Consider the following 7,500-nt stretch of genomic DNA (forward strand, 5'->3'; position numbering starts at 1 on the left):
CTGATATACTGCATTGGAAAAAAGCATTAGAGGATAATCCAGCCACATTGATGATCAATTTGGCCTGCGGGATGCCTGTCGCTTTTTGTCGCTTTCTCCGAGAGGATTTTCTCTCCTCGTCTTCGTCTTATCCTCGTCGTCGCTTCTGCTGCTGTTGCATTATCCTGCTTGGGCGTCCCGGAGGAAATTTGCGTTAAGCAAAGCAATCTCTTATAGCTTTTTCTCTTTTTCTCTCTCTCTCTCTCTCTCTCTCTCTCTCTCTCTCTCTCTCTCTCTCTCTCTGACATTTTCGTTACATGAGATCCTGTGTAGCCGGAAATTACACTTGGTAAATAATTCCGCTTCAGGTAACTGAGTCTGTTGAATACAAATGTTGCGTTCCAGAGGGTGCTGGAACTGACGGTGGTATGTGCTCGTTCAGTCCTTTGCGTTTACGTTTCTTTATTTATTTTTTGTCAATAATATTTTTCTTATCTGCGATTATCTTGAATTTCATGCAGTGTTATATTTATATATATATATATATATATATATATATATATATATATATATATATATATATATATATATATATATATATATATATGTATATATACTGTATAGTGCATATACTGTATATTTTTATATATACATTCTCACTACATAGGTATTCTTTTTTTTTTAGCAATTTTAATCCTGATCCCCTATGAAATATTGCTTTTATTTATGTGTAATTGTATTCTTTATATAATATATATATGTATATATATATTATTTGGATATATATATGTATATATATATCTAAATCAACCAAAGTGATTATTAGGAAATTCAAAACTAATATTCCCTTAAGAGTGATCATCAATTTTCTCGTGATGCTTTTAACACAGCAATGTATCCCTTGCAGCCATGTCTGTATCTTTCATGTGTCATCAGAAGTCAAAGTTCCACTTGGGTTTTTCTCCCATCAGGCCTTTGCATCATAATTCTGAAATTGGTTTTTTCCTGAAAATGAGTGGGGAACCTGACGTTGGGAAACACAAGGACCAGACAGCCCAACTGTGCGGATATTCATAGACCAAAGAACCAACATTGGGAAAATTACAGACCCAACAGCCCAGCATTTGAAAACTCATAGACCTTTCTAGAAAGCCTTTCCTTGTGAAATTCACTGGTCAGACTGCCTAGCCTTTAGAAACTCTCAGATCAGAAAGCACAGCCTTGGGAAACATATTTAAGATAACATAGTGATGGGAACTCTCTGAACAGACAGCCCAGCCTTGGAAACTCACAGATCAGAAGCCCAACCTGTGGATCCTCACAGACCACACAGCCCACCCTTGGGAAACTCACAGATCAGAAGCCCAACCTGTGGATCCTCACAGACCACACAGCCCACCCTTGGGGAAACTCACAGATCAGAAGCCCAACCTGTGGATCCTCACAGACCACACAGCCCAGCCTTTGGAAACTCACAGATCAGAAGCCCAACCTGTGGATCCTCACAGACCACACAGCCCACCCTTGGGGAAACTCAGATCAGCCCAACCTGTGGATCCTCACAGACCACACAGCCCACCCTTGGGAAACTCACAGATCAGAAGCCCAACCTGTCAGACCACACAGCCCACCCTTGGGGAAACTCACAGATCAGAAGCCCAACCTGTGGATCCTCACAGACCACACAGCCCACCCTTGGGGAAACTCACAGATCAGAAGCCCAACCTGTGGATCCTCACAGACCACACAGCCCACCCTTGGGAAACTCACAGATCAGAAGCCCAACCTGTGGATCCTCACAGACCACACAGCCCAACCTTTGGAAACTCACAGATCAGAAGCCCAACCTGTGGATCCTCACAGACCACACAGCCCAACCTTTGGAAACTCACAGATCAGAAAGCCCAGAACTGGGAAAACTATAATTCAGATAGCTTGCTTTTGGGAACTCTTAGAAGAGACAGCCCAGCCTTGGGAGATTCACAAAACAGACAGCACAGCCTTGGGAAACTCTCAGATCAGAAAGCCAAATGATGGTAAACTCCCTGAGTTGACAGGCCAGCCTTGGGAAACTCACAGACCAAAAAGCCAAATTCTGGGAAACTCGCAGACCAAAAAGCCAAATACTTGGACTCTCTCAGACTAGATAGCCTAGCATTGGGAAACTCTCTTATGCTAGACAGCCCAACCTAGGGAAACTGAAATCAGAAAGCCCAGCAGTGGGAAACCTATAATTCAGATACCCTAGTATTGGGAACTCACAACCCTGATAGCCTAGCCTTGAGAACTCATAGATCAAAAAGTTCAGCTTTGGGAAACTCACAGACCAGACAGCCCGGCCTTGGGAAACTCACAGTTCAGAAAGCTCAGTCTTGGGAAACCCAGAATTCAGATGGGTTAGAGTTGGGAATTCCCAGACCAGAGGGAACAGGCCTGGGATCTCACAAACCAGACAACCTAGCTTTGGGAAGTCGCAGATCAGAAAGTCCAGCTTTGGGAAACTCACAGACCAGATAGCCCATCCATGGGAACTCACAGATCAGAAAATCAAGTAATGGGGACTCTCAGACCAGACAACTCAACCTTTGGAACTCACACCAGACAGACTAGCCTTGGGAAATACAAACCAGACAACACAGTGTCGGCAAGAGTGAGAAACAAAATGAGAATGAAAAGTAGAAGGTTTTAACGTGGGTGCTGCTAAGGGTTAACGAGGTGCTGCAAATACCCTTCAGTAATGTTCCACGTGAGATACACTGACGGCACTACCCTCCTACAGTGAAGAGTTGGTGATTGCAAAATTTTCTAAAAATACAGGCCTCTATCAAAAAGTAACGTATATCACTACAATTACGTTCTCTGTATAAAATGACAGCCATTGGGTAGTTAAATACAGATTCCACATTGTAACTAATCGACATTCAGCCACAGGAGACCTTCTCACAAATGACATATGTGTAAATAGAATAAAGCTGTTGCCATACAAGCTTCTTTGGCCATTATTCACCTTGCAGCAGACTTCTCAGGAAGCTACCGAGAGCAGTAATGAGTCGAAATGAGGCCCAAAGAGCAGATACAGGGAGTGGATGAGTGACAGAGAAAGATTGCGAGCCAAATGTGGAATATTCGTGTATTCATACTGATATCAATCAAAAGTTATAAAGGCTTCAAATAATTGTTAGTATTATAAAAACTCGTTGATACTTCTGTGGTGCTTAACGATGTAAAAGAATAAAAATATCAATAAATGAATTAATCAGATAGATGAAGAGTAAATAAAAAAGATTAGAATAATAAACAGTTAAAGGTACAGAAGGTATACAATCAATTCAATAGACCTTTATTAATTAGAAATATTATGTAGCGCATAAAAACGCTGTCCCAGATGCGAAAAGGTTTCATAATTTTGATAAGACTTTGAAGGACCCGACGTTTTTGGGTTTCGTTAAAAAGTATCACCTTCGGATTTGGAAGTAGATTGTAAAGGGCTTTTCAGAAAATTGCATATCTGTTCAGTATATATCTGATCAGAGCTTCCAGATTTAATATTTATTTACAGTTAAAGGAAGTATCCCAGAAACATATATGCATCCGTATGCATACACATATACACACATATGCACATCATATATGCACCTTAGTGTCGTATATTTATCTTATGCACCTCATCAGTTAGTAAACGGGATATATATATATATATATATATATATATATATATATATATATATATATATATATATATATATATATATATATATATATATATATATATATATATATATATATATATATATATACACATATATACATATATATATGTATATATATATATATATGTATATATATATATATATGCATACACACGCACATACATATATATATATATATGTGTGTGTGTGTGCGCTTGTGTCTGTGAGTATTAGGTGGGCAGTCTAATATGTTCAGCAGTGATAGATAAACAAAAAAAGATACAAAGAATATTTTAACATAAGGCCTCTTCCGATTCCAGTTCATTTTTCAGCGTCAATTTTCCCACATGAAAAACATTTGGTATACGCTGCATCTAAATCCCAAATATTTTCCGCAATTTTTCTGTCTGTTTTGAATTCATCTCTATTTTCCAACGACATATCAGTTTGCATCCACTAAAAAAGAAAATAAAACACTAGGGATTCGATTTCACTCCATCGAAATACATGAAAAAGCGAATCCGTACAATTCCCTTTTGATGCAGATGGGGCCAATTGCCAGCGCTTCAGTGGCAGAAGTTAATTATTCAGTTCCTGTGATTTTGTTTACGTCCCTCTCCCTGACGACAAAAACAACATCGCTGCAGTTTTCTTGCTCTCTTTTGTTTGCCTGTGTTTGCTTTAGTTTTTGCCACTGTTTTGAACCTGTTTGTCCCTGTTTCCCACTGACTTGCACCTATTGTTTCCCCTATTTTTCCCCTGCATTTGCCCTGTTTTTGCCCTAGAGTTTGCCCCTGTGTTAGCCATAACGTTTGCCCCTGTTTGTGACTCTGTTTTGCCCCTGTGCTTCCTTGGAAAGGACGAGCCGAGAGGAATGAGGTGTTGTCCTCACACCAAAGGCGATGCCTTGTCACCTCGTCCCAGGTGCTTCCTGGCATTCGCTTTACCTTTGAAGGAGCCATCTTTGATCTGCAGAACAGGGACAACGGGGTGAAAGGGAACATTCTCTCTCTCTCTCTCTCTCTCTCTCTCTCTCTCTCTCTCTCTCTTTCTCTCTCTCCCTTTTCTTTTCTTTTTCTTCTTCTTCTTCTTCTTCTTCTTCTTCTTCTTCTTCTTGAAAAGAAGCGATGAAATAAGAGAAGGCACTTGTCAGTTATATTGTTGTCAGAGAATAAGAGCATCATTTTGGAGACCTTTTGGTTTTGAATGATCTATTTTGTCTTTTTCCTTTTCCTTTTTCCTCACTGACACAATAAAACAAAACACTTTCTATATATTTGTGGAATAGAGATACTGAAAACCAAAAGACAAAACGATGGAAATAAGAGACATGACATACTTCAATAATGTGTTATATTTTTCTGAAAGAAATCGGTAGAAATTCATACAAAAAGAAAATCAGTCATATATGGGGACAAAAAAAAATTGTATTTTCCAGGAAATGTTTATCGGTCTACCTGACCTGAAGAGTTACAAAAATGGAGCTCATCCCAAACTTCTGAGTTCTTCGGACATTGTGTTTCCTTTAATACAGACAAGAACTCTTATGGAGGATAACAGACAGATCCACAGTTGTGGAATAATGGGAGAGAGAGAAAGAGGGGGAAGAAATTTTTGCATAACAGTACACTTCATGAAATGGTCATTTGATTTCAAAACAAGTAAATTTTATGATTATTTACACTATTCCTTTGCACTGTTTTGCTTGCCATGTTTTTGGTGGTGAAAAGAGACAGTACAGAGTTAGATACAGTGACTGTATAGACCAACTTAACCTTGGTCAGTTTCACTGGGTGAAAATAAGACAAATAGAAAAACGAAATTGAAATTTTTCTCATGAATACTACTGAGGTAATCTTAACAGGGCTCAGTTTCATATATTTGCTAATATCTGGGAATCTCTTCTTAAGGATTTCGAATATTCTTTACCCATCCATTTATTGGTGCTTTGGTTTAACCCAGTTAATAGACTTAGTTTAGTCTCTGGTTCTCATTCCTTTTGGTGCTTTGTAAAATTCCATGATGGGGTCATAAGACAGCATGGAGTACCTGCCCACATTGGGAGTAAGAAGGATGGAATAAAACCACTGAGTGGTAGAATGAGGAGAGGATTCTTTTTTTTACTATTGTTCTTTCTTCTAATGGATGCGTTATAATCATACTTTTTTTAACTGTTTTGAGTTCACACATCAATCTCTTTGGCCCATCCTAGGTGTTCACCACATTGGTATCTTTTTTGTGCCTTACTTAGAGTATTGCAAATGGTAATGACTGCTCTCTTTAGCATCCATTCTCATTCACCAGCTGTATTGCTTTCTGCCTTTTAATATTCCTGTATTTCTTTGGTTCCCTTCCTTCTTATCTTTCCAACTCTTTTAAGTTTATACTGACCCAATTTCCAATTCTTGGCTGAGTTATGAAAAAATTGACTTAGCAGACTTGTTCAACTAGAAAGATTGACAGTGTGATAGTAGTCAAAATTTATGAATCGTTTTCTGAATATCCATTTCAGTGAGGAACCTTCATTGGTTACGTCTCTTGCTCTACAAGAGAGGTAACAAATTATTCAATCGTGGGTTGTGGTAGCTCAGTTGGTTATCATTAGGCTCCATAGTGTAATAGTCCCAAAGTTGAAGCCCATCTCATATCCTGGTTAGATTTCACAAGCAACATGGATTTGTGGTCTCTGTGATCTGCGGATGGATGTTTAGGGAACCAATAAGTTTGCGGGCTGAGTCATCAGCAGCAGCCACTTTCCCGGTTCTCCCTGGTCCTTGCGTGGGTGAAGAGAGGTTTGGGTAGTGGTCCCTGGGACTTTGTACAACTGCACAGTAGGCTACTCTGTCCCTGGACTCTGCCATGCATGAGCAACCCTTAAAAGTGAAACACTTTTCCTCTACAACAAAGAAGAACCTTGCTATTGTAAATACTTTTGCAAATGTATAAAATACTAGGCAAGTGATTCCCCTGTAATTCCTGCTCACAAAATTAATTATTCGTCATATTTTTCACCACTTATATTTCCAAAATGAAAAGGCTGCTGCATCATACCATGAAATGATGGTAATTAGCAAACGAATCTCACAAAAGGTTTTTTCAATGTTTGGCATGAAAGGTATTAACCTTTAAAACTCGTCTTTTATTGAAATAGTGTCCTCATTAAAGCTGTTTCACTGTCAGTCCTTTCATCTTGTTGTTATGCGTGACGTGTCTCCTAAATCCAATTAGGCAAAAATAACCTTCATTAGCCTGGCTGACTGAGAATACAAAGTTGCTGAAAGTTTTTCTCTTCCGATATTAATGGCAGTATCTTTGCTATCGATCAGTCTAAGTGTTCTGCTGTACATTGCTAGTTGATCTCTCTCTCCACATGGCGGCAGCACCTATATTCAGTAAATGTGCCTCGCTGCCGAACTTCTCAGTCCCAGAGGTCCGTTATTCCTCACACCGTTGAACTGTGGAAGAGTCTCCCTGAGGATGTAGCGCGATTGGAACTTCAAGAGTTTAAGGAAGATGCAATGCGTTATCATCATAATATAATTATCCATTTATAATAATAATTATCTTAAATTTGTATCTACTGATATTTTTGTTCATTTATTTTGTTTTTAATAATTGATCAATTTTTCATATTGTTTGGAGGCGTGTTCCATTATAATAGGGTTCATCATCTTAATAATATCATCACCCAGCTGTAACCAAACATTTTTGAACGAACTTTCTGGTATTGGCAATGAAGTCTTGAATTGTTCATAGGCATTAAAATTAAATGAGCCTAATTCACCTGCAATCACCTGATTAGTGTGACCAGTTAAACTGGTTGTACAAGGGA

The sequence above is a fragment of the Macrobrachium rosenbergii genome, chromosome 47 (genome assembly GCF_040412425.1).
Source record: "Macrobrachium rosenbergii isolate ZJJX-2024 chromosome 47, ASM4041242v1, whole genome shotgun sequence".
Taxonomy (NCBI): domain Eukaryota; kingdom Metazoa; phylum Arthropoda; class Malacostraca; order Decapoda; family Palaemonidae; genus Macrobrachium; species Macrobrachium rosenbergii.